This window comes from Falco punctatus (genome assembly GCF_963210335.1).
Source record: "Falco punctatus genome assembly, chromosome: 10".
Classification (NCBI taxonomy): Eukaryota; Metazoa; Chordata; class Aves; order Falconiformes; family Falconidae; genus Falco; species Falco punctatus.
The window spans coordinates 10,772,956-10,795,452 of record NC_137590.1 but is presented as its reverse complement, the minus strand read 5'-3'; the positions used below and the strand labels follow the sequence as shown (position 1 = coordinate 10,795,452).

The 22,497-nt window shown below is 45.4% G+C and overlaps 1 long non-coding RNA gene across 2 annotated transcripts in view; it reads left to right on the top strand.

The window, feature by feature from the left end:
• The window catches only part of LOC308070272, a 51,004-nt gene that overhangs the window by 6,228 nt on the left and 22,279 nt on the right, over positions 1 to 22,497 (top strand). Inside the window, exon 2 of one of the 2 annotated variants that reach the window (XR_013930689.1) lies at positions 19,152 to 22,497. This exon is cut by the window's right edge and continues 22,279 nt beyond it. This is a non-coding gene — a long non-coding RNA (uncharacterized lncRNA). Of the gene's footprint in view, positions 1 to 358 lie in introns of both variants that reach the window. The other variant, XR_013930690.1, reaches the window with a different exon arrangement.

The window sequence follows — 22,497 nt, the reverse complement described above, 5'->3', positions numbered from 1 at the left end:
ACAAAAGGATTAAAATATTCTGTAACTTGGTATGAATAAAATATTAAGATACAGGTGTTGCTCATGAACCATCAAAGAGTTTTCCGCTGTTTTATTAAAATAAAAAGCAGAGCTGTGTGCTAATTCTTTCCTTTGTTGCTTAAGGGAAATTTCAGTATCAAGTAGCCATATCCATATCATTTGAACAACAGTTGCAACTCATTGATGTTTAAAGTAAAATGTGCAACTACTGTAATCATCAAAACAGATGCAAATGTGTTGTCTGTTAAATGTAGCTCCCTATTTGCTGTCTCAATTAGAGTGAAAAACTAAGCAGATAATTAAAAACACAGGACCTATTCTTTCATTTCTTTCATAGTAATAGTTTATTCAGAAGCAAGTTGGAGTGGGCTCGGCCAGATGCAGTAGCAGCATGAGTGAGGGTCCCTGCAGCAGCACAGCCAGCGCTCCCCTCTGCTGCTTTGGAGGTGGGAAAGGGACGCGTCTCCTCCTGCCACCCTGTTCACTAACCCTTCTCCTGCCCCTGGGGACAGGAATGGCCTTTTAGTTCTGTTTACACCCGGCGGCATCCCAGTGCAAGTCTCTGCACATTTTTGTAAGTAAGCAATACCAAAATAAATGACGTTTAGCATTTAGATCTCAGACCAGTGGTTTTGTTTGTGCAGGATACAGTGTAGCAGGTTAGATAAAATCCTGCTGAACTCCCTGAGCTCTGCCATCCCAGGCTTTGGGTGGCTGGAACCATTCCTCAGAGGGCTTTTTAACTCTGGGGGGAAAAAAAAAAAAAAAAAAAAAAAAAGGAATGGTATGAAGAAAGAGTTTACTTTATTCCTCATATTTCCAAACTAAACAATGCACACAGGTCGACGGTGCTTTTCTCTGCTTGGTGTTTCTGAGCTACTAGTGTAGCAACTGGAGAACGCTAGGGATATCCATCAGAACGACTTCTGAGTGGAACTGCCCGGGAAAAGACTCGGGTTTTGATCAAATTAAAATTAAACTTCTGTTTAATTGATGAAATTAAATGAAATTGACAGCTTGGCTATCCACCTGGGTAAAAGGATCTTTCCAGTTTCTGTAAGGTGCCTGCTGGTAACACCCCTGCCGTGCCTGTTGTGGGGAGCTGTGCAGGGAGGTGCAGCCCCCCCTTCCTTCGGCTCCTGCAGAACAGGCTGCAAACCGGGAGGCCCAGGAGCTTCCCCATCTTTGCTGAAGGCCCTTCTAATTTTTTTCTTCCTGGATGGAGAAAGAAAATTAAATGGGTGAGGCCTCCTAGACAGGTTACTGATGGGATGAGAAACTCTGCTTCTAAAACACTTTCCTGGAAAAAGGCTGTTGGGTTGTTTGGTTTTTTTTCTTTATTAGTATTTTTCCTAATCAGAAGACATCTTATGGAAAAGGATTTCCATCTTGTGGTCAGCTGTGGTAATAAAACACTCCTGCTGTTGTTTTTTTTAATAGCAAAACAAAACACTTTTAATAAGAAATAATGCAAATCAGTTGTAGTTCCTTGTGAAGGTAAATGCTGAAGACCTTACAAAGTCTACTTGCATTTGTACTCGGGTGTGTTTACCTATTAGGAGGTAAAATGTTTCAGGATTGGCCCCCTTCAGAAAGTCGTCTTTGGAACAAGACAGAATTGGAAAAGGTATAATATAAACTATTCTTGGCAGAATATTAAATTTTGACACATTGTACAGTATGTTGGCCTCAGGAACCATGCACAGGAGCCCAGACTCAAAATTATTTGTAGGATTAGCAGAAGAAAGGCAATTTAGTCCTGAACTTCTGGGAAAATTTCTATCTAGAGCCAAATATTGTTGCTAGGATTGTTTTCTATTCCAGGATGACTCAGGCTTAGTACAACGTCATCATAACTTCATGCAGATATTTGTTCTTCAGGAAAAATTTTGAAACTCATGCTGTAATCTCGAAATAGTAAAACGCCGCAGGGTTAAGTGCTGGAGTTCACTGGAAAATCTACTCACTTCAGTGGGAAAGATTTTTTTAACATATTAAAAACAAAACAAATTTGGAAAGGTCATTTTAAATATTAAGAACTGAGACTGAAGGGCAGAGCTGTGTGTGCTGCAGAAGTTTGGAGCTGTTGGCATTCAGGATCTAGCATAGGTTGTATGTCCAGTGCCCTTTAAATGACCTCTGTTGTACAAGCCTACAAATACAGGTGAGGCTTTAAAAAGGAATAATTTGATTCTTTATGTCCAATTATTATATTATATTCCAGTTGTGCACTGTCATGCCACCGCTGATTGCACTGAAGATATTCTGACTTCAGTGAGAGCAGGACCAACCCTGAATATTTATAAGGAGAGTTAAATAAGATCTCAGACCAAATTCTTATAGAAACATGTAAGAACTTTATAAGTTCTTTTTATTTTGAGGGCTTGTAACTAAAGGAGATGTTCAGTGTGTTCCTCAGTGGGTGCCAAAAAACTTATTTTCAGAAGTGTCTGAGTCTCAGGGAAAGTCAATGACTGCTATATTTAATCTGAAGTCTGTGCAACTGCTGCCGAAATCAAGCCATGTTCTTCTTGTAGGAATAATAAGAAAAAAATACAGCATTTATGTGAAGGCTCAGGAACCATACATATGACTTGTATGACACGGTAGCGTAGATTTTAAAAAGACAGTTTGTCGACACCATCTGATGTTGTGCTTTAAATGTTACTGTAAGGAAAGTTGAAAATAATGAAAAGTTGTGAACTGTTTGCAGTATTTGGTAGTTTCCAGAAAAACTTACTTTCAAAGTTTGCACAGGGCCCTTGTTCTATTGGTAACTGCAGGCAGTGGGAGTTTTTGCCATTGTCTCTACTGAAACAGGATCCCATTTATTTTTTTTATTCTTATGTGGAAATATAAAACTTGGACCCTAGTCACAAGAACAGTTAAGGAGGAAAAGACTTCGTCTTTTTATTAAGAAGAAAAAAAAAGAAAAGTAATTGGAACTACTTGTTAGTTAAAAGCATTAAAAAATACTCAAGGAAAAGCTTCCTTAAATCAAACAAGTCTCTCACTTTGCTTTTAGACCTTCCTGGAGAGTGCTGTGTTTATACCGTTTATTTTAAGTGTGAGAACTTCATGTCAGATCAAACCATTAGCAACTCTCTGGGGAGCAAACAGCAAAGCAGCCGGCACGGCTCAGGGCTGCTGTGAAGAAATAGTTTCTACACTTTTGCGTTTCACCACAGGAAGCGAGCAATGAGGAGAAATCAGCCAGAGAGAGGAGGGAGGCAGATAATTTGGCAATGAAGGGAGCGGCTGAGCCCTCCCCGGGGGGCTGCTTAGCAGCTGCTGGGGGTGGCGGGCTGGGCTCTCCGGGCATCCCTGGCCCACCCTGGCCACTGGGCTTCAGCACTCGATGTGTGATGTGAACTGAGCACCCAGCAGGCCAGGCTGGCTCCAGTCCCTGGGGTCCTGCTCTGGTTTGGACTATTCTGTGAATTGCAATATGTACGTGGGTGGGCATTTCTTCGCTCCCAGTTTTGGGACATCGTGCCTGGTGTCTTGCCCACAGTAAAGCCAAACCGAGGGGCTTTGCTGAGCCTGCTGGTGAAGATGTTGGTTGAGGGATGAACAACTTTTTTTCTTCAATTTACTGGAATGCTTCCGTTCTCTGTTCTGAACAACTGAGTAATTATGTCTTTTGAAAAATGTTGCTTCATTTATCTGGTTCTTTGGACCTATAATATTACCCAGCGTGCTACATGGGTGTGGGTGAAGAAGTGTTTTACTTCTCTGAAATTGCATTGACAAATGTCCACTTGCTTGTCTGGAGGTGAGGTTTGTGCACGTGCTCGTGTTTTCATTTTGGGAGTTTGCCCTGCACAGGTAACTGTAGTACCTATGTAAACTCTCACGTACCCTGCAGTCCTGATAATCAGTGGGTGGGCACCCCCCTCCCTGCTTCTGCCATTTCTAGCCTTGGAGAGGACTATTTTGTGCTAGTTTTAGTTTCCCGCATCCTCAGCTTTTCAAACTGTGGCAAGGAAAATAAGTATGGGTGCTTCGGAGAGAGCTGGCTGGCCAATGCCTGTTCTTTTTTTCCTTTTATTACTGGCTGCTAAGAAATACCTGAAGTGATCTGTCAAACATACTTGTGGTGTTCCACAAGTATAAATGGCTGCTAGGGCCTCCAAAGTGTGGCCTCAGAGGAGAGGGGCAGCTGCTCCCAAGGTCGGGAGCAGCAGGGAGGTGTCCCAAGCTGCTACCAGCGGTGACTTTCAGGGAGTGGGGCAGCTGTGACACAGGCTCTTCTGGGCATGGTCTGTGCTGGGACACGTCACAAGGAGTTTCCCTTGCCTTGGAAGGGGCTCTTCTGGCTGCTCTGCTTGGTTTCTCTTGGACTTGGGCAGTTCAGTGTTTTGCAATCCCAACACAGAGTGGAAATCGGGTGCCTTGATAAGTGATGGAGCTCACGGTGCCCCAGAGAAGGGCTTTCACCCCCTGAAACTTTGGTTGTTTCTATGGCTGAAATACAGTACAGGTTTTTTAACTGGCTTTATTTTTTCTGTGGTTCCTAAGCTGTGGGTGAACGCTATGACACCAGGCTGCCAGCTTTCAACAGAAGCATCCCAGAAATACTGGTTAATCACTAGTTTATTAGCTTATGGCCTTAGGCAAACCTGAAATCATTAACAGCCCATTTGTTGGGCTAATGACTCTTTTTTTACTAGATGTATAAATTAATATATGGTTACTTTCATGCTTAATTATGCTCTTCAAAGCCTCTTTTGAAGGAATTTGTTTTTCTGCATGCATATATATAGAAGGGTTGGGAGCTGGCCGTCTTTGCTTGCATGCTACTTTGTGTTAAAATCGAGATAGTTTATTTAAGAAGATTTTAATTTAGATATGGGTATTTCCTCCTTTGCTTGTTCTTTCAATATTTTTATCTTTGAGTGCCTGAAACATAAATAATGATGAATTACCAACATGTTTAAAATGGCATCATTTTATGCCCCATTGTAGCTTGTCACATTGTTTTCGACAAGACGTAAACCCAAAGTCCTGATCAATAGGGCCATTGTGCCAGCAGTTTCCAAATGAATGCGAGTCCTGATCTCAGTGTCCTGGCCACGTTCCAGCCTGGTTCACATTTTACTCAACGGCAAGTCCTACTTCTGTTCTCACTAACCTCAGTGGGAACAGAGACAGACCCCTGTAAAGTGCTGCTAATCCCACGTGCCATTTGCATGCAGCACTGGTAAAGCATTCTGGGATCAGTTCAGATGAAAAAGGCTAGGCATGTAAGACGTTTTTCATCGGTATCCCAAATCCGGTACTATATCAGTGAAAGAAGGTTATGACTTTGTCAATCGGGATGACTTTTTTGAGCTAGGCAGCTGATTGAGAAGGATAATAAAATTGAATTTGATTTTCTTTCTGTGAGCTCTAGTGTCCCCTTTGTGGAGATTAAAAATTTCCTGGTACTGCTTTCAGCTCCACAGAGCAAGCAAAAGATAATCTCATGCTTGGATATACTCACAGTGTTGCGATCCACTAATAGGATCGCCATACAGTTTTGACTTAACAGGCACTGGGAGAGGATAATCCTGTTTATTCAGTCATCCAAAACACTGGTGATCTGAGATAATCAGTGGGCTGAGAGCAGGGGAGGAGGAGGGACGTGTGAGGTTTGCTTTGCCTGGGTGGTTCATCTGGTCAGACGCTTAGTGCTGGGGAATGGCTTGATCTCATTACTGCAGCCCCGGCAGAGCTTGGGAGAGTGCTGGAAACCTCCTCACAGCACAAGCCACGGAGAAGCCAACTTGATAAAATAATAACTTTTGGCAGAGTCTGATCTAGATGTTGTGCTCAACAATTTTCAGCTGGTCTTTCTGTGACTGATTTAGTATAGGAAGGCTCAGATAAACGTCCGAGTGGCCACATGAGGTACTTTGTACACAATGCATTGGCTACTAGGTAGCAGTGATTGCATGGCAAATGGAGCATCTCCCCAGGCTCACTCACATTCGAGAAGTTAAAGAAAGCTAGTATCTTGTACTTGGATCCAAATTTGACAAAGTACAACCAGCGTCAACTTTTCTAGACATGAGATGCTGCTTTTTCATAGGACATTGAATATTGGTATGTGGCCATTAGACCTCTGTGAATGTAGGAGCACATTCTGCCGATCTCTTCCAAAAATATAATCTGTAAGGCACTTTCCCTAGTGATCTGGAGATATGCCTTGAGAGGACTCTCTTGAGAGGGCATGTAAGTGAGCTTGCAAATTATTTTCTTTTTCTGTTCTTGTGATCATTAAAGCTTTCACACTTTGTATTGTATCCTAATCACTTGCCCATTAATTTATTGGCTTGGGTTTCTTTGAAAAGACCCTATCTTCACTTCTATTTTATCTTAGTCAACATGCATATTTAGCAGTCAATACTTTCCTATCGTAGATATTTTTGTGTTTGTAACATTAACTTTTACAGCTGACATGAGCTGTGGATCAACTTTAAGTGGTGACGTTCACTTGTAGGCCTTCTTTTATGATCTCTGAGTTGTCATAGTTCAGATGACAGGTTTATAGTTTAGGAAGCCAGTAGCAATGGCTAAGCAATTGCTCACTAGTCTTTATAACTAATGCACTGTAGCTAGGTGCAACTCCTCACCATGGTGACACTTGCAAATATTGAATACACATAAAGTGATTCATGGGACCCAGTATAATGCTTACTTTAATTAATATTTTACAAGATACTAGCTTTATTTAACTTTCCAAATGTGAGTAGAAATGGGAAGATGATCCAAGGACAGAATGTTGCTATGTAAAATTTATAGGCAGTCATGTTTGTGTGTTGTTTATAAAATAATTTAAAAAAAATTTTTTTTTTCTTCTCTCTCTCTGCTGAAAGATGTTCAGAGCCCTGCAAGTGGCTCCTGTGAATTTTGTGTGTAATTATGAGCTCTGAAAGGTGGCATTCTTGCTGTCCTGTCTGTCTTCCTCCCTCTGTATCCCATACGGTCATCATTGCAGGGCTGCATCCTTCCTGATGTAGGACACCTTGGGCAAATAGCACCGTGCTGTGGCACAGCCTGGGTGGGAGGTGCGCAGCATCACTCGCTCTCTGCTGTGTGCAAGCACTGATGCACCCTGATCATCAGACCCTTCAGACTCAAGATCTAGCTGTATTCCTCCAAAGAAATGACATGGTTGGGGCCAGTAAAACCAGATCCTTTACCAGAGTTGGCAGGGAATAAGGGGTTATGGCAGCTGCAGACCTTTGAGGCTCTGTGGATCTCTTCTAAAGCAACAGCAAGGGTTAGCCGAGATTAACAAGCCTTCTGGCACTGGCTGTAAGTGGTTTTGTAAATGCATGAAAAATCCTGTAGGGTTTGCAAACTGGAAACCGATGTTAGTCGGTGGGTTGAAGCGGTTTTGCTGGGTGCTGGTACCTCTCACATCAGCCCCCAGGGGGCAGCAGAGCGGCACTGCCCTGGTTGATGGGGCACGGCAGGGCCGGGGCCGTTCCCTCCGCCGGTGCCTCCGCGGGGCCTGTGCCTGCCCGGCTGCAGGCCAGCCCCGTCCCTGGGACACTCTGGGCAGCTGTGGAGGTGGCTGTCCCCGACCTGCCTCCCACCCAGCAGGGCCACGCGGCCACCGCCCCGTGAGGACCGAGCGCCCCGTGATGCCCGTTCCACGGCTGAGCAACGCCGAGCTCCCCCCGCCGCGCCCACCCAGAGCTGCTGCTTCGTGGCATCAGAATCGGCCTCTGGCTGGGGATGTGCTGGCTGAAGCTGACCCTGGGTAGGTGATGCTGGAGACGTTGATCTATGAATGCTGTACATCCAGGAGGTCCTTTCTAATGCTCCAGTGCTTTCTTCTTTCCAAACACTATGGGAAATCCAAACAGCCATGGGAGCAGAATGCTTCCATAGGAAATCAGCCACAAGACCGTACTTCTGAACCGGACTGCTGTGATAAGCTTCTGGCAGATTTCCGTGCTCTTTAACTAGAATTCATTGCTCCGAAAAATCAATCTACAGATCAGGAAAAAGTTCCACCTGAAAGAGAGGATGCGCCAACCCATCTACCTAGATGGTGGTCATACCATCCCTAGAAGTGATCATGCCCAGGTACCTTCCCTTTGGTTATCTCCTTCCCATTCACAGCCAAGACCCCTTACAGGAATGACACAATGACCAGCAAGGAGGAGACTTGTGAGTACATAGCTTCACAACGTGGAAACCACTGAAGAAAAACTATCTCAATGCTCAGGTTTATGTATAAATTTCCCTTCTACAACTAAGATTTCCTTTTGTAATTTTTCCAACCATAACTGTAAATAAGTAAATATTATGAGATCTTTTATACTCATGAGCATTCGCCTGCAAGCAGGGAAAAAAATGGCCCGTTGTTACTTCTCTTTGTCACACAACTCAAAGAAGTGCCCGCTAGTGTGTCCAACCCCTTTATGTAAAACTAATGAAGATACTGACAGCACTTTTATTTGTCTATATTGAATCCTGCAAAGAAAAAATCCTGAATTAATAAAATAATAAATTCCTTTTCACATTAACATAAAATAGCTTTACAGTGATGAAAATACTTGGGTTCATTCCAGTGTGGTTTTCCCTGCATAGTTAATTTTTGCATTTCTTTCAGCTTGTTTTTTGTAATCCATTTCCAGTTAGGTTTTTTTCTTTCCAAGTCTGACATACAGCATGACGTTACAAATTCTGGCCTGTGACAGCTTGAGGACTATGTTTGTTTGTTTAGACAAAATTTCTTTCCTTCCAAGTCTATTTTGAACACCATGGAAATGTTCTTCTAGTCCTGAGGTTTTGTTTGTCATTGTTAGTTACTGAAAACCTATGCTCAAGGTCAGCAGTGACCCAACTGTCCTTTGCAAGAGGCATCTTCCACAGTCTAGGGATGGCTCCAGGAAGTCAGAAGGGGATGACTGAGAGGAGAGGAAGACTGAGGGATAAGAACTTCTAGATGATCTGAAAGGTTTCTTTTTCTTTTTTTCTTTTTCTTTTTTCTTTTTTCTTTTTCTTTTTCTTTTTCTTTGGCATGCGTATAACCAGAAGTAACCACGACACAGGAGCTGAAAGATGAAACTGTGCAACACTCAAGCCTGGCCCAGCCCCACGTCAGGGACAACTTCTCATGAGTTTTGTTTCTTCCCCTATCCTCGTGGTTGGGCACATGCCATGATTTAAAACCACTGCAGCATTAACTGCCCCGTTACATAAAGCAGAAAGCTGAGTGACTGACTTCATCTGCTAGAACAAGTGTTTTAATGCTGTCCACAGTTCAAATCAATCAAAAGGTCAAACTTGTTTAAGGCAGTGAGTGATAAGAGAAGGGGATGGCTCAGGAAGCTCATTCCCAGCTGTTGAAATAGAGCCAGCCTGGCTGCAGGAAAAACTCCAGATAGCACAAACCCTGGGAAACAGTGATGGCTCAAACTGAGGGCTGAGCCTCCCCTGGCTGGAGGAGAATTCCCATCAAATTCAATAGAAGAAAACTGGATCCTGGTGTAGGACTTCAGGTAATTCTCCTGGCAAAGGCCTAGTCACAAGTCAAGTCATGGTTTCTTTAATTCAGTGAGGTTTTCAGTCAGGTGGTGGAACGGGCTGTTAGAGGAAAATGTGATTTTCTAGCTGAAAGATTTGGCCCTGTGAAGAAGAAAAGACCAAGGTTAACATTTGTGATCAAGGGTGCTGGTAGCACAGCAGCCCTCTGAAGTGACAGATCTCTGGTGGCATCTCCATCAACGTGGGCATGGTGGTTGAAGAGACATGCAAAACTTCTGGTCAGTAAGAGAAGTTTGAGGGAAGTGGAATCTGCCTGTAAAAAGAGGACAGTCTATCCCCTTTGGGAGGGATGGGAGGGACAAGGAAACTCACACCTTGCTCAGTTGAGACTGGAACAGACCTTTTTCCCACACTATCAAAGGTGGAGTTTTTCCCTCCCAGTGTTTTCTTCTGTGCAGGGGAGAACGTGGGCTCTATGGAAAACTTACCTTCTGGTCCTGTGTGGGGCTGCTCAGCACCTCCAGCAGCTCTTTGGAAAACTCTTTCCACAGTTTGTGCTAGCTGCTTTTCCAGGGATTTAATGGCTGTATTTAAAACAAACAAAACAAAAAATAAGAGAAAAAGGGAGTGAGGACTTCTTGGAGTATGCTCCTGCCATTTGAGTTACGATGGGGGACATTACTGGGGAGCTAGAAAGCCCAGTAGCCTCCATGGAACATGGCCATGCTTTCATAAGCTTGCAAGGGGATGGATTTTTTATTTATACTACTTTCTTTTTTTTTTTTTTTTTTTTTTTTTTTGGTCAAAGAAAGCATTCTCCAAGGGCCAACTACAGAAAAAATCCCTGGCCTTTTTGGCAGAATTCCCTGTTACTTACACAGACAGGATTTTCTGTGCTCCAGCTCTCGAGTGTGACCCATGCTCTCAACACAACCAGGGCCAAATGAGGATCTTTTGACTCAGCGCTGAATCTGATTTTTTATTATTTTTTTTTTATGGAAAAGATGTAAATAATTCTATGGGTGGGTGAAGAAGGGCAATACTCGGGATGGGGAAAGGTGGCCCAGTCTGCTGGCCTGGTGTTCAGAGGAAGGATGGGTTGAGGACCAAGCCACAGACCTGCTGTATCCCAGGACCAGCATTGCTTGTTAGACCTGATGGGAAGTGGGGGAAGGACCCCAGACCTGGAGGAAGGTTATAGAAGCTCAGGGCTGTGCTGGTGGATGAACATCTGTGTTATCGTGTGTTACTCATATCTAACTGAAGGTAAATAACACTGAAAGCAACTTGGCTCTGCCCATGCTCAGCTCTGCAGAAGCACTACCACAGTGCAGGCAGCAGGCGTTTTGTGATAACCTGGCCCTGTTTCTGTTGATGATGGTCTCTCAGCAGCAAGCAATACAGTGGCCTTGAGTTTGTCAAGCTGGTGGCCACTGCATAATGGCTGCACCCCAAAAACATTGGCATGGCAGTAAGAAATCCAGGGTCTCCCCTGGGAAGGCAGGAGGTGTGATGGACCTGGGATGCAGGTGAAGACCAGGCAAAATTTTCCAGCAGTCCAGCTCCAGACTGCTCAGCCCAGAAGAGCATCTGCACATCCCATCCCCCCAGCCTCAGAGGTTAGATCTGCTCTGCTTTCTACTTGCCTTCAACTTCACCGTTGGCAAAACCAACAGCAACTTTGCAACAGAGAATGGTTTGGTGGTGGTTGGTTTTTTTTTTCTGAGCTCTGATTCATGAAACCAGATGTGCCTGTGCTTTTTTTCAAGCTCATTTGAATGTATGCAATGGACTTCTAGCTTTGAAAAATCATCAGTTACCAGATGTCTCTTAGATTGTCTACCTCACAAAATCATCAGTTACCAGATGTCTTTGAAGTTGTAAACCTCTGTAGTCAGAGGTTAAAACTGTGTCAAAACAGTCACTGATAAGAATTCATATTGCCCTTACAATACACTATGATTTTCTCCAGCTCTTCCCTCTGAAAAGTTTTCTCATGGAATTTTATGACTCGCAAAACATTTGTACCCACCCATGGCTACAGTTTCAGTCCCAGAGTTACCGATAAATGCTTTTAATAATTAACAGCCACAGGGGCTCTGTACGTCTGTCTGACAGCTATCTGCTCTCTCTGACAGCAGAAGGGAAGAGCTGCTGTGGCTGGAGGGGCCGTGAGGGCTGTGTGCAGGTAGAAGGTACCTGCAGCAGTTCAGCCTGGGTCCAGCTGCAGATCTCCTCCTAGGACTGAAGCTGTTTGAGAGCTGAATTTTGTTCTGGGCCCAATTTGGAGCTCGAGGTAGTGGCAGGAGCAGGGGTGCTTGCAGGGTTCCTAAGGTAAAAGCTTTTGGGGCCACGTGGGGCTGGGAAGGAGCTGCGTGAGTCAAAAGGACGAGCAGTTGGGCTGCGGCTTTCCTTAACCCGGCTCTGGGGTCTCATCCAGCCTCTCTGCTGGCTGCCAAAAGCTCATACTGAGTGGCTATTTTGGGCTAAAGCAACACAGAGTGTTACTTCAGAGATGTTTGGAGAGAGACTTAATAAAGTCAACTAATAAGGTTTGACGTGCTGAAGATTAGGAAGAGCCATTCCGAACATCTGCCCTGACCTCGGCGGTGGGAGGCTCAGCAGACATGCGTGTCTCGGGGCTGGATGCCCGCTCCTGGGATGGCCGGTGGGACACAGCCTGCCGCTGCATGCTGCACAGACAGCTCACCTCTTCACAAAGCCATCGCTGGACTGTGAGAGAAAACCAGCCAGATAACCTGGCACTGGCTCTTTGCCTTAAAAGAAAAAAATAAATAAAAGAAGGAGAAAAAAGCCAGCCCTAAGCTGTTGTGCATTCAGGGGCTGGGAGCAGCCCAGCTCTCCGTGCAGCAGGCAGCGGGGGGTGGTGTGGTAACTTCAGCAGTTGTCCCAGTGTAAATCCTCCTGCCCCTGGACCAGAAGGCTGGCGCGGCTCGCGCCGGGGATGCGGGGGTCCCTGCCGTGGCCGGGCGAGCACCATTGGAACAGCAGCACCACGGCACTGCCCTCGCTGCTTCTTACGGGCACAACTGCAAATTGCTTTGGGATTTCAGCTTCTGGTTTTGTTTTGATGGTTTGGGGTTTTTTTCCCTTTTTTGTCATAGGACCAGCCCAGAATAGAATCACGAGATCGGTGTTTATTACTTTCCAAATAATCTATACGCTGTTTTTAGTGCTGACACTGTGTATGAAAGGCTGTGTCACTGCTGCGCTCATGTTTCCGTGTGACACTGAAGCTTACTGTTTTTTCCCATTTCATAACTAATAAGTGAAATGAGTTTGACACCCTTGGTTTCAGCTTTAGGCTGTTGGTTCCCATGTCACAGACAGGCTCAGTTAGCAGCAAATTCTTGTCAGGAGAAGTGAATTACAGTTCAAGCTTGAAATGTGCTAGCGTCCGGTGCAAAGTTTTAAATTCTTGACCAAAGTTAGATAAAGCCAGCTGAAAGTGTGACGCTTGAAATACACTATCTATTTATCTTTTCCTTCTGACCAAAAATACCTAGAGTGGAGGTATGTGCCTTATTTGCATCCAAGCAGAGAACAGTTGAGCTCTTCTAAAGAAAAGAGTAAACAGAGCATTTAAAATATTCTGGTTTTTAAAATCTGTGCAACTCTCTTTCCCTGTAGGTGTATATATGAAAAGGAAAAGTGGTATATATGTATGCACATACCTTAAAAGGAAACAGAATGATTGGTTTTTAAGGTGCAGGAAAGCTTATTTAACTGGTAATAAGAAAAAAATGTTAGCTCTCCCACAGTAGTCATTAATAGCTCCGAGTTCCAGCCTGAGTACAGATGGAGCTTTGATATTATCACAGTTTTGCAGTGAGTATGTGCTGTATATCCTGCTGCTAATCCTGTGGTGGAAATCGGCTCCTCTCAACACCTGGTGCCAAGACACAACCATTTGCCTGAACCCGACACAACCAATTGCAGCTACAGCACATGCAGCTCATGGGGTGGATTTGGGTATATCCCGGGTCGGTAAGTCCATGCTGGGCACTTTTTCTGACTTGTGCTGTGTGCTGAGGTCCTTCTGCCTCCTCCTGTAAAATCACCCCTCCAAAGTCCCCGTTCTGGGCTGCCCTCCTGCGTTGCTTTCAGCTCAGCTCTTTATGCAAGTTCCATTTTCTCTGCTGGTTGGGGACTGCTCCTCCCCTCCAGGCACACAGAAAGAGGATTTGTTTTTAGACAGTGTTTTTAGTTATAGTTTCCAACAGGATGAGCTGTCTCACATCGCAGCTTGGGTGAGGGAGGAACAGCATGTGAAATACAGCAGCTTCAGGGGTCAAAAGAGGAGCAAGTGCCTGCAGAGCTGGGGGCCCCGGGCTCTTCGGCTTCAGCCCCGGTTCAGGTTCATCGGGGCGATGCTCTTCACCAAGCCTCCCTCCTGGCTGTGGCCGGACAGGGAGCGTGAGTGCTGTAAAAACTGAAGTCATATGCAGAGTCCTGGTGGTTTGGGCCTCTCTGCTAACTTTTGGCAATCAGTTCTTGTTCTTTAAGAGCTTTCTAGAAGCTGAATGAAAGACTTCAGGGGCTTTTTTGTTAACGGTTTGCTTAATTTATGTTTTAGATCTGAAGTGACCGTTGGCCTGATCTCTGGCACATAATATAGAGTATTGAATTTCATGCATTTAATGCCCACAATCTGCCCAAGGACTGGCTGACCACAGTGCTTTTCCTAGTAAAACAAATGCTCTTAAATGCAGTCATTTCAGCATGCTAGAAATGTTTCTTATTCCTAATAACATTCTGATAGCTCGGAGTCATGTGGGTTTTCAAGGAGGCTGTCAGCCAAAGGTCTCCTGACCGAGGCTCTCCCTGCCTTCCCCTTGACCCCATCACTCTTCCCAGATTGCACTCTCTGCTGCTTGTCTCCTCTTCTGGTCGTGCTGGAGGTTAGTGAGCCATTAAATAAGCCAAAGAGGAAGACGTACCCTTTTGGGAATAAGGGAGGAGCAGGCTGAAAGCAGGGATCATTTAACCTAGCTCAGCAGCAATGGGTTTAATCTAACCTGGCCTTACATTTGGGTATGAAATTCTCAACTCAAACCAGTGTATATTATTCCACAAAGACATTTGCAAGGGTGTATGAGCCATCACTTCTGTTCCTTTGCCTTGCGATGGTGCTGCAACACAAACCGTACCAGGCCAGGCACTTCACTGGTGCAGAGCAAAACACTGTCCCTACACCAAAGAGGTCTCAGACTCACAAGGTAATTACTTATCTTCATCCATTAATTCCCTTTTTTTCCTTTTTTGCAATACCCAGATACATTATTCCTTCCCAGACTCAAAATTCAATGACAAATAAATGATTTCATGTAACCTCCCGAGATAAGACGTGTTGCCATCGGGGGTGATGGAGGATTGGGGAATTCCTGTGGGGGATGCACAGATCTGGAAAGCTGCAGCATGGCTTTTCCAAAATGACACAGCCAAAGATATTCTAGAGATTATCCTCCAAAAACTCAGTGGTCAAAAGGGCTTAATGACTTAAAGAGCGGTCAAATGTCTGCTTATTATCAATCGCCTGTTGCCAGTTGAGCTGCATTAATGAATGTTTCTTGATAAAAGCTGCCTTATCATCCAGAACTGAGACACCCAGTCTAAGGTGCTCCTGCGAGGCTCGAGGAAACGTTCCTTTCAGCAGCGAAAGAGACCGTGTGTCGCTTTGCTGAATTAGGCTGAGTCAGATGGATGGTCAGGTGCTCCAGAAAGAAGCACTTTCTTTCAACTTTTCCTGTTAAAGGACTGCTTTATCCATGTGCCAGAAAGGATTCTGGCTGCCTTGCCAGAGTTTAGAGCCCAGGCAAGCACACCTTGCTGGCCATTTGCAGGGGCCGGAGCCCACCGCAGCAGCGTGGGGCAGTGCCGCTGCACCCTGAGGGACAGCACAGGGTGCTCACTGTGTATCCATCTGCCATGGCCCTATCCCTTCTTAGAGAAAAAGGGTTAGAAACGGTATTTAACATTGTTGATTATAATTTTTCCAGATTTATTACCTGGGGTCTTTTGTTCACTGTTTGGCTGCCTGCTCCCCCTCCATCTGCCAGCCCTGTAATCCACCTCCTCTTATCTCAGCACAGTTCGCTCCACCTCTTGCTCATTTTCATTTTATTGCCTAGCTAATCTCATCCTCCTGCTTTTCCTGACACTGCTCCCCCCTCCCCATCTGTGGAGATTAAATCACTGCTCCTTTTGTTTGATGCCACTCAAAATTCCCTCATTTCACTCAGGCTTTGGGATGATTCCAGGCACTTTTTGCTGTTGTTGCACACATCCGTTTTCCTGGCACAAAAAGGCCCGTCAGCATCTGATGGAAGCGTTAGTGAGTCCTCGTTTCAACCAGTTCTCAGAGATTCCCTGAATCTGAAATGGAGCAACCTGAGACATGCACAGTTCAACGGAGGCAGCTATACGTGTCTGCTTGCTGCAGGAGCATCAGCAGGGTGCTTAGACAGCTCTGCACCGGTGTCGGTGCCTGGCACCTGAATATCCGTTGAGAAAAATCTAGATCTAAGGCATGAGCTAGAAAATCTCCAGGCTACCAAAACGTGAAGTTTTTGAAGTGGTTTCTCATACTGTTAGGTGATGGGTCAGTGCAGTCAGCCCATCGCCTAGTGGTGTGCCACTTTTCGTGCCCCCGGCGGTCTCTCGTTCTAGTTACTGCTGAGAGGTGCTGAGGGGTTTAGGCTCGAAGTCGGAACCAGCCTCCCTGTTCAAGGACACTAAGTGCATCCCGGTTTTAGGCCACAGCTGCAGGTACTGGTGGGGCAACTGGATTTTCCAGCTACGTGTTTCTGGCGCTCTCCCACCTTCCCACAAGTGAGAGCAGTGCTGGAGACTCTCCTGCCAATATTTCCTCCACCTGTGTGACTGTGCAAGTCCACTGACTTCAGTGCTGCTAATGTCGGCTCAGAACTGGAACCAGCAGAGCCTTTAACCACCTGGCAAACCCCAGACAACTTCAAAATGGCTTACAGCTGGGCGACCCAGTCCGGTTATGGGACTCCTGCAGCTGCTGCTCTGCTGCTCCCCGCTGCGAGCACCCAAGCGTGTTTGCTGCCAGCAGCTGGAGGCAAACAAGTCCTAAAGTCTTCATTCAAATAAACCTCACTCTGAGTACAAGGGAGATATCCCCTCAGTGAGGATCACTGCTGTTTGGCGCTAATCATTGAGCTTAGGTATTCATTTTTAATCTGTTTGGTTTTTATCGCTTGCCTTAATTCTCAACTCGCAATGCCAACCGTGATGCATTTGCTATCTCTCTCCTTGCTACTTTTATCTGCCAACATGTTTTAAATAAGATTAAGAGTGCAAAAGCTAGAAAAAAAAAATCAGGCACCTTAAGATAAAAGCCAGCAGCACGCTTTTAAAAATAGACCAGGCAGCCCTGCGAGTGCCGAGTAAGTGGGTGCACGGGAGGGGAGCAGAGCGGGCTGGGCAGGCACTGTTTAAACAGGGGGTAAGTGGCCGGGGGAGCTGCAGTTCATTTTGTTCCCTTACGTGGTGCTCAGATAACGCAACGTATCTTCAGGCAGGCTGGTTCTAAAAATGGATGCAGCTCTTGGGTTTCACTGGGTGACACTCCGGCTGCGGCTCTCCTACAGAGTGTCCTGCAAAGCGTCCGTGGGAGCGGCACAATGCATGCCAGTGACATGGCATTTAGTGTTTCCAAACCAGCAGCAGTGCTCGGCACTCAGCACTGGTACTTTAGGAAGAAGGCTTTTGCAGCAAAGAATGTGTGCCTTCGTGTTACACCAAGGTGCCTGATGTAGCAGGGGCTGCCTGTAAATCCCTGAGGAAGCGTTTTGTTAAAATTCTCTTTCCTGCTGTCGTTGACCTGTGAAAGCAGCAGTTGTCTGACAGTGACAATGGCACTTAATCAGTAATTTAGGATTAAAGTGTCCTGTCCAATGGGTTAATTTCACAGCAGCAGAGTTTAGGAATGAAGCTGGTTTAATATAACAAAACAATTGCCTTGAAAGCCCCCTTGGTGTCTTAACATTGTTTTTCTTTGTTCTAAATATATATGAGAAGCTGAGAGGATGTGTAAACCTGATCAGGAGATAAAGGGGACCAAGAGAAAGACTCAAAGATCTTGTCCAAATTCCACACTATTGCACAATTGTGAGCCACTGGGTTCCCTAGGACAGGGCATTAGCCCGGGGAGCTGCACTGCTCACCGTTCCCCTCTCACTGCTCCCAGTGTCTTTATCCTTCTTCTTACCCTCCTCTCTTCCGCCTAGTTAAGCTCAGCTCAGCTGTGAGAAGGACGAGCGTTTGTTAATCTTCAGTGGCTGTGGCAACGACCAGCCAACTCTTCCCTGCTCTCAAAGAGAGACTACATTTGAACTAGGCACGTGTTGCTCACTGGCATAGAGAATTCTCCATTTCTTGGCTAAATGAGTCTTCTCAGGCTGTCCCTGTTCTGTAAACAGCACATTCAGGACAGAAAGGGCAGCAATGCTCCTTGGCCAGCCCACAGCAAGCAGTTATGGCTTCATAAAGAAGGCGGCAGAGGATGCAGCCTTCCTCCTGGGAATAGAGTTCCCCTGTAAAGTTGGTGCCTGTTGGGTAAATTGTTGCCTACAAGGCTAATTAGGTGTATAAAATGAGCTAGAATACTTGGAAGGATTGAATCATAATGAATCATTATATTTGAGGAGTGACAAGCTAAATTCATGCATCTTTTGGACTTGTTTTAGTCAGAATGGAAAATACTGCTGTGCATTTTTCTGTTGTTCTGCTTTCATTTCTAGATGTTGGGAAGTTAATCAACATGACCTGAGATGCTTGAGTGCAGATTGCACAATGTTTTGTCTCTCCCCTGGGTTCTTGAGCTTGTCTAGGAGCAGCAGCTCCTCTGGAATCAACACATTTCCTCCCACCTTCAACAAATGGGATTTTGACCTGTTACTGAGAAAACACAGAAGTTCTCCTAAGCTAAAAGAGAAAAAAATAGTCATGCTGTCTTAATACTGAGTGGTAGTGTTGACCGGCAGATCTGAGGGAGGTGTAGCACCTTTATCTAGGAGAGCAGATGATAGATCCACCTCCCATACCAAGGTGAGTCAAAGGGACCTGTTGGTAGTAAGACTCATCAGATCCTTCAGGCTCCTGCTGTCCCCAGAAGAATCTCTGGAGTTTTTCCATGGAATTAAACCTAGCAAAACAGCAAGCTAAGAGGTAGACAGGCATTGTAAGCCTTGAAATACCTGGGAAGTAAGGATAAGCAAGCTACTCCTACCTGCAAGATAGCTTCTGGAATCTCAAGGTAAGATGAAGTACCCTGTGAAAAAGAGGATCTTGAGGAGAAGAATTTTTTCTTAGTCCCCTTCAAGAATCATGTGTCCCTGGGCGAGCTGAAGCCTGACACAAGCTGTTGTGCTTGATTTGGTTTCTTTTGGTGTGGCACCAAGATTCAGCTGGTTCAAGGTTGGAGGAGCTGTGGGCTGTGAAGAGTAGGAGGATTTAAATTCACAGCCTTCCTTTTAAATAGATCGGTGGTTCCAGGAGGGTGAGAGGGACTGCTGCAGTGCTGAAGTTCTTTGCTGGATTGATGCCTCTGGAAGTGTCTGGAGAGATGTGATGAATCTTTCTGTCTCTTGAAGGTTCATGCTGGCGTCAGCCCAGCCATGACTGCGCGAGGCAGACCACTGTTTCTGTCACTGCTGGGAGAAGACCTTTTACTCGTTCACAGAACAAAGAGCACTTTGGGGTTCAAAGACAAAAGGTACCAACTGCCAATTCATATTGCTACTAATTATATGTCAAAAACTAATACAGGGTAGAACTAAATTAGTGCGTTTATCCAGCTGTTTTCACAGTTGCCCTGACTGCAGCACGATGGGTTGTGTTCTGAGCCGTTGGGTACTCATACTGGTCTTTCTCATCTCCACTGATGTGGCTGCTCCCAGTAGCATCAGGTGCAGACTCCCACTTACTGAGGGCTATAAAGGCATCACTCTGACACAAAGTGGGAAATTCTCTTTGGGGTGCAGAGCTCTTACAGGAGGCAGTCAGTGGGGGTAACTGCTTATAGACCTGGCCCCATGCTTTGGGACATGAAATCATATACAATATCTTCTATGAAAGCAGCTATTCTTGCTCTTGCCAAACTGCTCTGAAGACCCATACAATGATGTTAATTGTAAGCCACAAGCTGGATCTTATCTTTGAATTGTTTTTCTCTAACAATTTTAAGAAGAGCTCAGTATGTTCTCAGTAGGAGCTGATAGATGCTGAGCACTTCTGAAATCCTGCCAACTTCATTTAGGTTCCTAAATGGGAACTGAGTGCTTTTGAACATATGATCCTAAGGGTGCATTTTATAACATTACAGATCTGTCTGTATAATTTCTTTCCTCTCTTACTGTCCCCGGAATGCTCCCAGCAGTGGCAATAACACTAGGAACACCAGGCTAGTCAAGGCTTGAATGATGTCTCAGTTATTATGTCAGCTCGAGCAACGCTGAACAGAATTAAATGACAGCAGTTAAAAGGCAGGTGCCTGTCTGGATCCTGGCTGCAGTAGGGTCCCCATCATCACTACCAGTACAGATACAACTGAGATGGCTGTAGTGTTTTTATATATATGTACATATGTATATGACAACAAAAATCTAGTGTAAACTGTCGTCTTTTTCAGAGTATTTAACCATGCAGTTCAGGCTATGTGCACTGTACTTTGCAATGCTCTGACTCTGTTTCAGGAATCAGAAAAGTAGGTTCTCGGGGCAGATATAATGTATATATTTTTGTGTTTGCACAGCAGAGGAGGAGGGAGGACAGGCCTTTATCTGAAGCTTTTCCAACTGAGTTAGTGCATGGAAGGTATCTGTTTTGGTCCTGTGAGGCTGACATCCTCTCCCAGCAGACTTGGCAGTGAGTGGAAGAACCACATGTCAGAAAATCTGGGGGGCCCACGCGCTGTGGACAAAAGTATGGCAAAGAATTTAAACATTAGTGACTGGAGTGATGTTGGAGGGCTGGCTAAAAGCGATTAGCCTAGCGCTCTGGAATGTGGCGTTTCAATAGCCGCTCCAGAAGGATCTGCAGCCCCATTGACTTTTGCAGCGTCAGGAAAGAGCCCTTGCACCCCGGCTTTTGCCAGTTTGAATGGACGAACGTGCAGGGCAGTATGTGCAGCGATCACAGAGCTCCCTGCCCTGGCTGCGCACAGGGCACTGCGCACCCAGCCCCACATGCCTGCTGACGAGGGTGTTTTCCTTTGCTCTAGAGAGATCTGATGCCCCAATGACTCAGGTGCCTGCAAGGTCCCCATGCATTGCTAGAAACCCCCCTGACAATATCTTCATCAATGTTAGGCTGTAGCCTTGCTGTTTGCTTAGCCTGGGCCAAAGCACTAAAAGCCACCTTTGGCTGTGATCTGGCTGTTGTTAGCTGTGCATGCCCTAGTGTGTCCGTGTGGGGTTCGGGTGTTTTGTTTCCACGTGTGTCCATGTGGGGTTTGGGTGTTTTGTTTCCACTGCTGCCTGGGTTTTGGTCTCTTTGGCCATGCACCCAGCAGGACTGAGCATTTGCCTGTGGTCACATTCACTTGTTTTGTTTCCTTTTTCTTCTCTTTTTTTTGCTTTTTCCCCTTCTGATTTCTAGGTAGGTAAATCAAAGGCTGGAATCAATTAAAAATAAAGCTTGCTAGAAGGCCTGGGTGATGTGAACACTTAGAGTTTTAGCTGAGGTGGGAAAAGAATGCACTCATTCAAGCCCTCATCTAGGGCAAGGAATTCCCTAGCTTTTGTCTAAATATGGCATCCAAGAGCAGAGCACAAGCAACGCAATACTTCACTGAGTATTGTTTAAAAGGGTGCTTGGCACCAACCAGCAAGTAGGATTCTTGTGAAAACATGGCATGAGGAGTTGTTTGACAGATTCTGACATAGCAAAGTCTTTACAAGAGGCTAAAAAAAAAAAAAAAAAGAAGAAGAAGGAAAAGAGAGAAACTGCAGAGTGCATGAAGCCAAAAGTTTACTCTCTGCTGAGGAAGAAGGCAGAATAAAAGGCTCTTAGCACCGAATCATACCCTGCACGCTATGTGGGTCTGATCCCGTTAGTAACCAATGAGTTTAAAATGCGCTCCTAAATGATTGCCTGTTGTCAGTCGTTCAGGAGAGGTGATGAAGAAGTAGTGAGAGCTGGGGCAGAGACTGCTATGGCTTGAACCCACTGACCAGAGTCTCTCACAGACTTTCCTGGTTGGATGCCCCTGTCCTCCGCTGTCCTGATGTTGCTGTGCTGTGTTTCACCCTGCAGGTAGTGGCATTTCCCTAGCAGGACTTTGGATGCAACACTCAGTACCAACCAAGCAATCCCATGGTTTGGGTAGGTGTCTCCCATTTTGCAAAGTTTACGCTGAGTTGTGGCTTTGAGTACCTATCGCAGCAGTGAGCAATGGTTTGTGCCTGGAAGAAAACCTGTCTCCCACTGCCTCCACCACGTCTGGAGGCATTGCAAGTCCCTCAGAGCACAAAAGCCTTTACACATTCCAGCGATGGAGAATTTTGACTCCAAAATTCCTAGTCTGCTCTTGAAATATGGCCATTGTCTGAGTGTGTTTTGAGGGAGGGAAATCTTGTCTGGGATTCAGACCACTTCTGGAGGTCTCAGATGAGGACACTTCACTCAGTGACTGTTACTGACACCAGCTACTCAACAGGCTATGTGGCTCATACAAAGAAGGTCTTGGCTCAGCCTTCCCTGCGTAAAGTGAAGCCCTTCTCTGAATTCACCTTGAATGCAGCATCCATACTTGATCACAGCTGGAGCTTCCTCACATCAAAAATAAGACACTCTTCCCCAGGCTGGTCGATAGGATGGTGTCTTGCAATGTAAACTAGAATGACAGAGAAGACAAGTAGTCTGTACTTAGCACATATTCCCCGGCAGTTTTGTTGTTCTTGAAATGCAAGGACTAAATTGTGTTCTGCTGCAATAGCG